The sequence below is a fragment of the Molossus molossus genome, unplaced genomic scaffold, assembly GCF_014108415.1.
Source record: "Molossus molossus isolate mMolMol1 unplaced genomic scaffold, mMolMol1.p scaffold_m16_p_21, whole genome shotgun sequence".
NCBI classification, from domain to species: domain Eukaryota; kingdom Metazoa; phylum Chordata; class Mammalia; order Chiroptera; family Molossidae; genus Molossus; species Molossus molossus.
The window spans coordinates 12,437,125-12,449,020 of NW_023425357.1; positions in this window are offsets into that span (position 1 = coordinate 12,437,125).

Here is an 11,896-nt window from a genome sequence, read left to right on the forward strand (position 1 = left end):
TCTTTTATCCATTTTGAGTTTATTTTTGTGTATGGTGTAAGTTGATGGTCTAGTTTCATTTTTTTGCATGTAGCTGTCCAATTTTCCCAACATCATTTATTAAAGAGGCTGTCTTTACTCCACTGTATGCTCTTGCCACCTTTGTCAAATATTAATTGAGCATATTGCCTTGGGTCCATTTCTGGGTTCTCTATTCTTGTGCCTGTTTCACTTTTTTATATGCCTGTTCTTGTGCCAGTACCAAGCTGTTTTGATTATAGTTGCTTTGTAGTATAACCTGATATCTGGTATTGTGATTCCACCGGCTTTGTCCTTCTTTTTTTCAAGATTGCCTGGCTATTTGGGGTCTTCTTTGGTTCCATATGAACTTTTGAAGTATTTGTTCTAGTTCTGTGAAATATGTCGTTGGTATTTTGATGGGGATTGCATTAAATCTATAGATTGCTTTGGGTAATATAGACATTTTAATGATGTTAATTCTTCCAATCCATGAACAATGTATGTGCTTCCACTTTTTAATATCTTCCTCTATTTCTTTTTTCAATGTCCTGTAGTTTTCTGCAAATAGGTCCTTTACTTCTTTGGTTAAGTTTATTCCTAGGTATCTTAGTTTTTTTTGGCGCGATGGTAAATGGGATTGTTTTTTCAGTTTCTCTTTCTGTGAGTTCATCATTGGTGTATAAGAATGCCATCGATTTCTTGACGTTAATTTTGTATCCTGCTACGTTGCCAAATTCATTTATTAAGTCTAGTAGATTTTTGATGGAGTCTTTGGGGTTTTCAATGTATAATATCATGTCATCTGCAAATAATGACAGTTTCACTTCCTCCTTTCCAATCAGGATCCCTTTTATTTTTTCTTCATGTCTGATTGCTGTGGCTAAGACTTCCAGTACTATGTTAAATAAGAGTGGCGAAAGTGGGCATCCCTGTCTTGTTACTGTTCTTAAGGGAAATGTTTTTAGTTTCTGCCCATTGAGTATGATGTTGGCTGTAGGTCTTTCATATATGGCCTTTATTATGTCAAGATATGATCCCTCTATTCCCACATTGCTGAGTGTGTTTATCAGAAATGGATGCTGGATTTTGTCGAATGCTTTTTCGGAATCTATTGATATGATCATGTGGTTTTTATTCTTCATTTTGTTTATGTGGTGTATCATATTTATTGACTTGCGAATATTGTACCAGACTTTCATCCCTGGGATGAATCCCACGTGGTCATGGTGAATCCCACATGGTCATGGTGAATAATTTTTTGGATGTATTGCTGGATCTGACTTGCTAGTATTTTGTTCAGGATTTTGGCGTTTATGTTCATCAGGGATATTGGCCTGTAGTTTTCTTTCTTTGTAGTGTGAATTCTGTAGTTTTGGGGTGTAATTCTCTGTAGATATCTATTAAATCTATTTGGTCTAGTGCTTCATTTAGAGTCTCTGTTTCCTTGTTCATTTTTTGCCTAGAGGATCTATCCAGTGCTGTCAATGGGGTCCTGAAGTCCCCTGCTATGATTGTATTGCTGTCAATTTCTCTTTTGAAGTCCTCCAGAAGATTTTTAAGATATGTTGGTGCTCCTACATTGGGTGCATATATGTTTATCAAGGAATTAGAATTATGCTGGCCTCATAAAACGAATTTGGAAGTCTTCCTTCTTCTTGAATTTTTTGAAATAGTTTGAGGAGAATGGGTGTTAGTTCTTTTTTGAATATTTGGTAAAACTCCCCTGTGAAGCCATCCGGGCCTGGGCTTTTGTTTGCTGGGAGAGTCTTGATTACCTCTTCACTTTCCTTAGTTGTTATTGGTCTGTTCAAGTTTTCTGTCTCTTCCCGGTCCAGTTTTGGGGAGACTGTGTGTTTCTAGAAATTTGTCCATTTTGCTTAGATTGTCAAATTTGTTGCCATATAATTGTTCATAGTAGCTATTAATGATCTTTTGTATTTCTGCGGTGTCAGTTGTTACTTCTCCACTTTCATTTCTGATTTTGTGTATTTGTGTTCTCTCTCTTTGGTTCTTGGTGAATCTAGCTAAGGGTCCATCAATCTTGTTTATCTTTTCAAAGAACCAGCTTTTTGTTTCATTGATCCTTTGAATTTTTTGTTTGTTTGTTTCCATATGATTTATTTCTGTTCTGATCTTTACTATTTCCTTCCTTCTACTTGCTCTGGGGTTTTCTTTTTGTTTGCTTTCTAATTCTTTAAGTTGTGAGGTTAGACAATTAGAAATTTTTCTTGTTTCTTGAGGTAGGCCTGTAGTGCTATGAACCTCCCTCTCAGAACTGCTTTCGCTGCATCCCATAGATTTTGTGTTGTTGTGTGTTCATTTTCATGGGTTTCCAGGGAGTTTTTAATTTCTTCCTTGAAATTAAAGGTAACCCATTCATTGTTCAATAACATGCTATTTAGCCTCCATGTGTTGAAATGTCTTTGCATGTTTTTGTTGCAATTGATTTCAAGTTTCATGCCATTGTGATCTGAGAAGATGCTTGATATGATTTCAATCTTCTTGAACTTGTAGAGATTTCGTTTGTGTCCTATCATGTGATCTATCTTTGAGAATGTCCCATGTGCACTTGAGAAGAATGTGAATTCTGTAGTTTTGGGGTGTAATTCTCTGTAGATATCTATTAAATCTATTTGGTCTAGTGCTTCATTTAGAGTCTCTGTTTCCTTGCTCATTTTTTGTCTAGAGGATCTATCCAGTGCTGTCAATGGGGTCTTGAAGTCCCCTGCTATGATTATATTGCTGTCGATTTCTCTTCTGAAGTCCTCCAGAAGATTTTTAAGATATATTGGTGCTCCTATATTGGGTGCATATATGTTTATCAAGGTTATATCTTCCTGTTGGATAGATCCTTTCAATATTATATAGTGGCCTTCTTTGTCTCTAGTTATGGCCTTCATTTTGAAATCTATTTTATCAGATATGAGTATTGCTACTCCAGCTTTTTTTTTGTTTTCTGGTTGCTTGGAAGATTTCTTTCCATCCCTTCACTTTCAACCTATGTGAGTCTTTTGTTGTGAGGTGGGTCTCTTGTAAACAACATATACACGAGTCATGTTTTCTTCTCCAATCAGCTACTCTGTGTTTTTTTATTGGAGCATTCAGTCCATTTACATTTAAGGTGATTATTGATATGTACTCATTTATTGCCATTTTTGTTTAGTTTGGTTATATTTTTCTTTCTATTTCTTTTACTAATTACAGCAGTCCTTTTAACATTTCTTGTAGTGCTGGTTTGGTGCTAATGTATTGCCTTAGCCTTTTTTTTTTGTCTGGGAAGCTCTTTATTTGACCTTTTATTTTGAATGACAGCCTTGCTGGGTAGAGTAGTCTTGGATTCAGATCCTTGTTCTTCATGACCTTGATTACTTCATGCCATTCCTTTCTGGCCTGTAGTGTTTCTTGTGAGAAGTCAGCTGATAGCCTTATGGGGTTTCCTTTGTAGGTAACCTGTTGCTTATCTCTTGCTGCTTTTAGGATTCTCTCTTTATCTATACTTTTTGGCATTTTAATTACTATGTGTCTTGGTGTGGGCCTGTTTGGGTGTTGCTTATCTCTTGCTGCTTTTAGGATTCTCTCTTTATCTATACTTTTTGGCATTTTAATTACTATGTGTCTTGGTGTGGGTCTGTTTGGGTTCTTCTTACTTGGGACTCTGTGCTTCTTGAACTTGAATGCCTTCTTCCTTCACCAAATTAGGGAAGTTTTCTGTCACTATTACTTCGAATATATTGTCTAACCCTTGCTCATTTTCTTCCTCTTTGGGGACTCCTATGATGCGAATATTATTACGTTTCCAGTTGTCCCACTGTTCTCTTAGGCTGTCTTCCTGTTTGTTAATCATTTTTTCCTTTTGGTTTTCTGATTGGTTGATTTTTTTTCTACCCTGCCTTCTAATTCACTGATCCAGTTCTCAGCTTCCTCTACTCTGCTGTTTAGACCTTTCAATGTGTTCTTTATTTCTGATATGTCATTCTTCATTTCTTGTTGGTGGTTTTTAATTCCCAATTGATTGATTTTCAACATCTCTATGTCCTTACTCATGCTGTTGAGCTTCCTCAAGATCATGGCTCTGACTTCTAACTCTGTTAAGTTGCCTAACTGCTCCATATTTATCTCATCTTCGGTAGAGGTCTCTTGTTCTTTCATTTGGCTTTTGTTTCTGTGTTTCACCATTTTGGCTATCATAGTGGGCTTTGGAGCTTGCCAAATTTTCCCTGTGGGTGTTGTTGTTCTGCTATTTGTGGCTCCCTCTCCTGGGTTTGGATGAGTGAGTAAACACCACCGTCAAGTCTTACTTTCCTGTTAGAGTTGCTAGGCCAGAAATGGTACAGTTATCCTCTAGCTTTTTGCCTGGAGGCTATCAGTAGCAGTTACTTGAAGAGTTTTGGGTTGTCATTTGAATGAAAAACTCCCTCAGGTGCTCAGCTTAAGGGGATTTCCCGAGGGTGGGGCAGATGCTGGTTGTTAGTGAGCCTCAATTTGCATTTCAATGGCCACCTGGATGGGTTTGAATATCGGAGGGAGGGGCCCCTGCCTCTCCCCAGAGCCCTGGGAAGGAGCAAGATGGCTGCTGTCCTGCGTGGCTGCAACTCAGCAAAAGCTCTCAGTGCCCTCCAAAACCCGAGGTCCCCACACAGTTCCAGTCCAGTCCGCCCTCCCTCTGCCGGAGTCCAAGGTGAGTGGCTGTGGCTATTTTAGTGTCTGTCCCGGCTCTGCACTGTGGAGCTGCTTGGGAGTTTAACCCGAGGTCGCTGCTCACAGCTAAGGCTGCTGCTGTCTGTGGGCTCCCAGCCCCTCTCTCGTGCCTCCTCAATCCTACCAGGTTATATGATCCTGTCCCTGGTTATATGATCCTCGCAAGCTGCTTTTCTGTTGCTTTTTCTAGTCGATTTGTCTGTGTTTTTGTTTGTTTGTTTTTGTTTTTGTTGGTATGTGCCCCTAGCGGGAACTGAACCTGGGACTCTGTGGTCCACAGGCTGACGCTCCAACCACTGAGGCAAACTGGCCAGGGTGATGTGTCTGTGTTTCATTTGTAATTCCAGTTTGGTCCTGGGAGACGGTCTGTGTAGCTTCCGTTCACTCTGCCGCCATCTCTGAATCCTACTTTGTGTTTCTATGAACTTGACTACTCTAGGAACCTCATGTAAGTGGGATTATACAGTATTTGTCCCTTTGGGTCTCACTTATTTTACTTAGCATACTGCCTTCGAGGTTCATCCATGTAGCATGTGTCAGAATGTCCTTCCTTTTTTATGCTCAATAATATCCCATAGTGTGTACGTACATTCCACATTCTGTTTATCATTCATCTGTCCACGGACACGTGGGTTGTTTGTACCTTTTGGCTGGTATGAATACTGATGTTATAAACATGGGTGTACAGATATCTGTTCAAGTCCTTGCTTTCAATTCTTTTTGGGTCTATACCTAGAAGTGGCATTTCTGGATTGTATAAGTAATTCTGTGTTTAATTTTTAAAAATATTTTGAGAATACATTTATTAAAGCTGGCAACATGAAACCAGGAAGGGCTGAGGATAGAAGGAGCGACAGGAGAGACTCGGCTGGGCTGCCTCAGCTCTCCGGGAAGTCAGAGAAGAGGGGGCCTTGGGGACAGGTTCGGGGGTTAGCCCGCTATGAGCCCCCGCTGCCCTTTGCTCCTCTGGTTGAGAGTGTGTAGGGACCCTTATAGTTTGGGAGATGCACACCTGAAAGGGAAGAAGGGTGTGGGTGTGCTCCCGAGAGGGAGAACAGGCCTCTTTAATTTTTTGAGGAACCGATAGACTGTTTTCCAAGTGGCTGTGTTAGCGTTAGTAGCTAGATATTAGGAAAGAAAGGAAGCAAAGGGAAGCAGACATTGTTAAGCCAAATCTACGGGAGAGCATACACCTGCTGCACAAAGAAGTCACCCCAGGGATTCATAGTCACTCCAGGGAGTCACAGTCAGTCCAGGGATCGCAGCATGACCTGCAAGGGGATGGACACTCCCCCCTCTCCCGTGTAGGAGGAAGAACTGGATTTTCAGTCTTTCCAGGGAACAGCCGGTCACCTCGCCTGGACTGTGGTGGTGGTGGGGGATACACAAGGGGAAATTCCTCTGCCGGGCACATGTGCAGTGGGCTCTGAACTGACAGTACTTCTAGGAGACCCAAACATCACTGTTGCCCACCAGCTAGAGTAGGGGCTTACAGACGTCAGGTGATCAATGGAGTTGCAGCTCAGGTTCATCTCACAGTGGGCCCAGAGGGTCCCGAAACCCATCCTGCGGTTCTTTCCCAGTTCTGGAGTGCGTGACTGGAAAAGATGTTCTCTGCAGATGGCAGAATCCCCACATTGGTCCCCTGACCTGTGGAGTGAGAGCTCCTGTGGTGGGAGAAACCAGTGGAAGCCAATAGAACTGGCTCTGAGATTAGTGCCACCAGCAAGGACTTGAAAGATGCAGGGGTGGAGCTTCTCCTCACATCTCCGTTCACCTGTCCTGTCCGGCCTGTGCGGAAGACACAGGGATGTTGGAGGACAGCAGGTTATCATAAGCTTAAGTAGGTGGTGGTTCTGACCGCAGATGCTGTACCAGATGGAGCTCAAGGCCTGAGTCATCAACACGACCCCTGGTGGTGGGTGTGCAGCTATTGATCTTGCAGACGCCCTTTTCTCCATCCCGTCAAAGCAGTCTGCTTTGAGCTGGCAAGACTGGCAACGCCAGTTTGCTGTCCTGTCTGAAGGGCATATCAACTCTCCAGCGCTGTGTCAAGAGTTAGTTTCCAGCCCTGGCCGGTTTGGCTCAGCGGTTAGAGCATCGGCCTGTGGTCCAGAGAGACCTGCGGTTGGTTCCCGCTAAGGGCACGTGCCTCAGTTGCAATTTGTCCCCAGCCCTGGTTGGGTCGTGCGGATGGCAGCCACTCTATGTATACCTTTCACGTCGATATTTGTCTCTCTCTCTCCCTCCCACTATATCTTAACAAACAAAAAAATTAAAAAATGTCCTCAGGTGAGGATTAAAAAAAATCAAGTTAGTTTGCAGAGATCACGACCACCTTTCATTTCCTCAATACATCACACGGGTTCATTACACTGATGACATTATGCTGATTGGACCTAGTGAGTGAGAAATAGCCACTATAATAGACTTATTGGTAAGACATGTATATGTTAGCGAGTTGGAAATAAAACAGACCAGAATTCAGGGGCCTTCTACCCCAGTGAAATTTGCAGGGGTTCAGTGATGTGGGGCGTGTTGAGATATCCCTTCTCAGGTGAAGGATGAGTTGTGGCACCTGGCCCCTCCTCCACCAAAGAAGAGTTACTATGCCTAGTTTGTGTCTTTGGATTTTGGAGGTAACATACTTCTCATTTGGGGTGCTACTCCAGCCCACTTATTATTATTTCTTCCTTAGTGATATCATAGAGAGGGAGGAAGGGAGAGGGAGAAAGAGATAGAAACATCGATAAGAGAGAACATCGACTGGCCGCCTCCTGCAGGCCCCTCACTGGGGATCGGGCGCACAAGCTGGGCATGTGCACTGACTGGGAATCACACCGGCGACCTCTTGGTGCATGGATCACTGAACCACATCGGCTGGGCACCAGCCCACTTACTGAATGACCCCTAAAGCTGCCAGTTTTGAGTGGTACCCAGAACAAGAGAAGGCTCTGCAACAGGGCCAGGCTTCTGTGCCAGCTGCTCTCCACTGCGGCCATATGATGCAGCAGCGTCAATGGTGCCTGAGGCGTCCGTGGCACACAGGGATGCTGTTTGGAGCCTCCGGCAGGGCCAATATAGGTGCATCTCACACCCTTAGGATTTTGGAGCAAAGCCCTGCCATCTTCTGAAAATAACCATTATCCTTTTGAGAAAGAGTTCTTGACCTGCTATGGGGCCCTGGTAGAGACTGAATGGTTGACCACGGGCCACCCAGTTACCATGCAACATGAGCTGCCCATCAGGAACTGATGTTGTCTGATTCAGCAAGCTGTAAAGTCGGTGTGCACAGCAACGCACGATCGTCCAAAGGAAGTAGTATATATGTGACTGGATCCAAGCAGGCCCAGAAGGCACAAGTAAGTTACACAAAGAAGTGGCCTTAAAAGCCCATCATCCCCATTCCTGCTACACTGACTTCTCTCACCCAGCCATACCTCTGGTGGTTTCCCTGCAATCGGTTGACACAGCAAAGAGGCTCAGGTCTGGCTTACAGATGGTTCTACATGTAATGCAGGTGTCCCCCAAAATGGACAGCTGGAGCAGGACAGCCCCTCTCTGGGGAGACTTCTCGGGGCACAGACCTTCAGGCAGTGTACCTGGTTGATGAAAAGGAAATTTAGGGGCAAGGCATATGGCCAGACCTCTCTGAATGGGCAAAAGACATAAAGATGTGTGCGTCTCCATGTGAATTTCACCATAGGTAACTCAGCAGGGGATTTTAATAATCCAGTGGGGAGGGTGACCCATTCTGCGGATACCAGTCAGCCTCTCTCCCCTGCCAATGTTGTCCAGCGGGCTCATGAACAAAATGGTGGGACCTCTGCCACTCTGTTTTAATTAGGTGAGTACGCCCTGGCCGGTTTGGCTCAGCAGTTAGAGTGTCAGCCTGCGGTCCAGAGAGACCTGGGCTTGGTTCCCACTAAGGGTGTGTACCTCCATTGTGGTTTGTCTCCGGCCCTGGTTGGGTCGGGAGGCAGCCACTCGATGTGTCCCTTTCACATTGATGTTTCCCTCTCTCTCTTCCTCTCTTTCCCTCCCTCTCTATCTGAACAAAAAATGGAAAAATGTCCTCTTGTGAGAATAAAAAAAAAATTAAGTAAATACAGCGAGTCCATGTGTGTATGGAGGGGGCAGACTTGTGTGTCTCTCTGACATCAATGTTTCTCTCTCTCCCTTCCTCTCTCTCTAAATAAAAACATTAAGAAAAATAGAAATTAGCTCTCAGGATTATAGAGGCTGAGGAGTCCCAAGAGTTGCACATAGAAGGCCTGAGACCCTGGAGAGCCAATGGCGTAAGTTCCAGCCTGAGTCCAGAGGCAGAAGACTGATGTCTTAGCTAAGGATTATCAGGCAGAGAGAAAAAGTGCTCCCTTGCTTAATCTATTTTCTGTTCATGCCTTCATGGACTGACTAAGACCCAGCCACACTGGGGAGAGCAATCTGCCTTACTCAGTCCACCCATTCACATTTTAATTTCTTTTTTTCTTAAATTTTTAATTTATTTTTTTGTTACAGATGTTTCTCCTTTCCCCCCCATTGACACCTTCCTCCCGATCTCCCCCACAACGTTCCCAGCATTGTTGTCTCTGTTTATGATGAAATTTAATTTCATTCAGACACACACACCCTCACAGACACACCAAGAATTACGTTGAGGTACATGTCTGGGTACTCAGTAGCCCAGTTAGGTACACACAAAATTAACTACCAGAGCTGGTCACAGGGAGCTCATAGGTGTGAGTTGAGAGGGTGTTAGCTCCCTGTCCATGCTTGAGCCTGTACGTATCACTCCTGTTTTATGACAGGTGTGCTGGGCCTGCCTGACCGATGATTTGGTGTATCTGATAGAACCTAGATCATGATGATGAATTCTGGTTACCTGGTGACTTTATGTCCCAAGTTCAGATGTATTATCACTTCCAAGGCCTAGAAGCCTGACAGGAGTTCTTTTTCTTTCTTTCTTGTAAAAAATTCCTTTATTGTTGAAAGTATTACAGATGTCCCCCTCTGTTTTCCTTTTTCTTTCTTCCCCCATTGACCACCCCTCTCCACCCCGAGGAGCTTTTCTCTGTTGTTGAAGAGGAATGGCCTTGCTCAGAGCCCAAGGAGTCTGCCTTCTACTCTCATTAGGTCCTGCTAGAAATTCCACAGCCCATCCTTCCAACATGGGTTAGAGGAGATACAAGGTACAATATGTGCCTCTTTTATTAGAGAGTATGTCCAGCACGCCTGATTATTGGAGCCTTAAAAACAATAGGTACAGCAGACCTCTGAATGTTCACAGATGTGGATAGTTAGTTGCAAGGTCGTTCAACTCTCACACTGTGTTCCAAAGTGCTGATGACTAGATGTAGCCATGTGCAGAATTCATGAATTCTCGTCACAGCTAGTTTTTTTTTTTTTTTTTCAATCTATATTTTCATTCACTGCCCAGGGAATACTTTCTGGTCTAGGTCTTTTTCCAACCCCAGCAACTTATAAAAGGAAAAAAGAATCCACAGGTAGGACCCAATCCTAGGGGACAGAGGCTCCCAGTGGGCTGGTGGCCTCATCCAGGTGTGAGGGACAGGGAAAGTCCCATTCAGGAGAGGCAGTAGTCAGCATCCAGGTGGTCCTGTGGGACAGCAGAAGGACCTATCTGTGTGGAAAAGGAAGAGGAACAAGCCAAGTCACAGAAACACATCAGAGATGTCATCAGACAGTAGAGGTCAGGAGAGGACCAGGGATGGGAAGTAGATGCCATGAGTTTGGGAAGGTACTGAGCAAGAGGCATGTAAACACTGTATTAGCTTATGGGACACATGGTCCTAGTGTAGGGGCTGGCCAGCGAAAGGTCCCTTTTTTCATTCAACCAAGGAGAAGTAGCCCATGAGTGACGTGGTCCAGAGGCTGAGGGCCAGCTGGTCGACCATGGTGAGGTGGAGGAGGAGGGATCCAGCTCCTAATGGGATCCTTTCTGCAGCTCCCCTTGGGGCATCTGATTCAAGAGTCATCCTCTTTGCTTTATGATGAAAGCAAAGGCAGATGCTCCCATTTGTCAGCCTGGGTGAAACCTCTTGGAGGTTCCCATTTTGACATTATTGTGCCACCACTTTTGCCCCCTGATGTAAAAACTGGTAAGTATGTGGGCTTCTTCAACAGGTAGTTGCTCTCTGATCTCTGGCGCTTGGGAGGAAGTATGTGAGGAGCATTCCGTGTAATTTTCCTTTTCCTTTAGTCATCAGAAGTCTGCCTGTCCAGTGATTTCTCAGGTTCTGTCCCTACAGGAGCTCAGGGACCCAATGATCTATTCTGCCCAAAGTGCTGGAGTTCATGCGCCGTCTTGGGATGATTTGATCTCTCATGACTTTCCTCTTTCCTCTTCGCTCCTCTTCCACTCCCTCTCTTGGGACTTCATTCCCTTTATCCGTCCATCTGAGTCTTGTCATATCTCTCATGTTCCTGTTATAACCCAGTAATTCTCCATCTGCTAGAAGAAGGAACCTCTCCTGGGTTCCTTGAGCCCGAGTTGTTATTGCAAAAATTCTTGAAGAGGAAGGTATGCATCAGCCATGACCACAAGGGTATTGATTATGAGCTTAACTAATCAGGAGATGCCAGGCGGGGCAATGAGACATTCAAGGCTAGGGTCTAATAAATGTTAAGAAATATAAAATAAACAACTTGTGCAGCTACTAACTGCTGATATCTGCTTCTGTACATGTAGCTTGCTTGCTCTGCTAAACTTTTGAGTAACCCCTGTCCTATATAAGCAACCCTCCCCCTGAGCTCGGGGCTGCAGTTCTCCTCTGTGTAGGTTGGCTGCAGTCCCTGCGCAGGTAATAAAGCTCCTAATATTCAAAATTACTTTGTGTCCGAGTGAGGTTGATTCTCCTGGGTTACAACAGTTCCCAAGGCACCAATTTAGACTCCTTTTCAAAGAAGAAGGGACATTTGAAAAATATCTGGGGGTGGGGATGACCTGCCAGGTAGTAGCTAGAAATGTCAAGTGTAGGGAACAGACACCTGTCAAGACAGAAATTGGAGACCACGCAGCTCAGCTTGGCTGAGGTGTTGTCCGGCTCCTCGCAGAGGTGGCCTGCTGCCCCAGGGCAGCCGGAGATGGCAGTCAGGATGTGACCTATGACTCTCTAGCTCTTCAGAAGCATTTCCCAAGGTGACCTTGTTGACAACTGATTCCTGGAACACATAC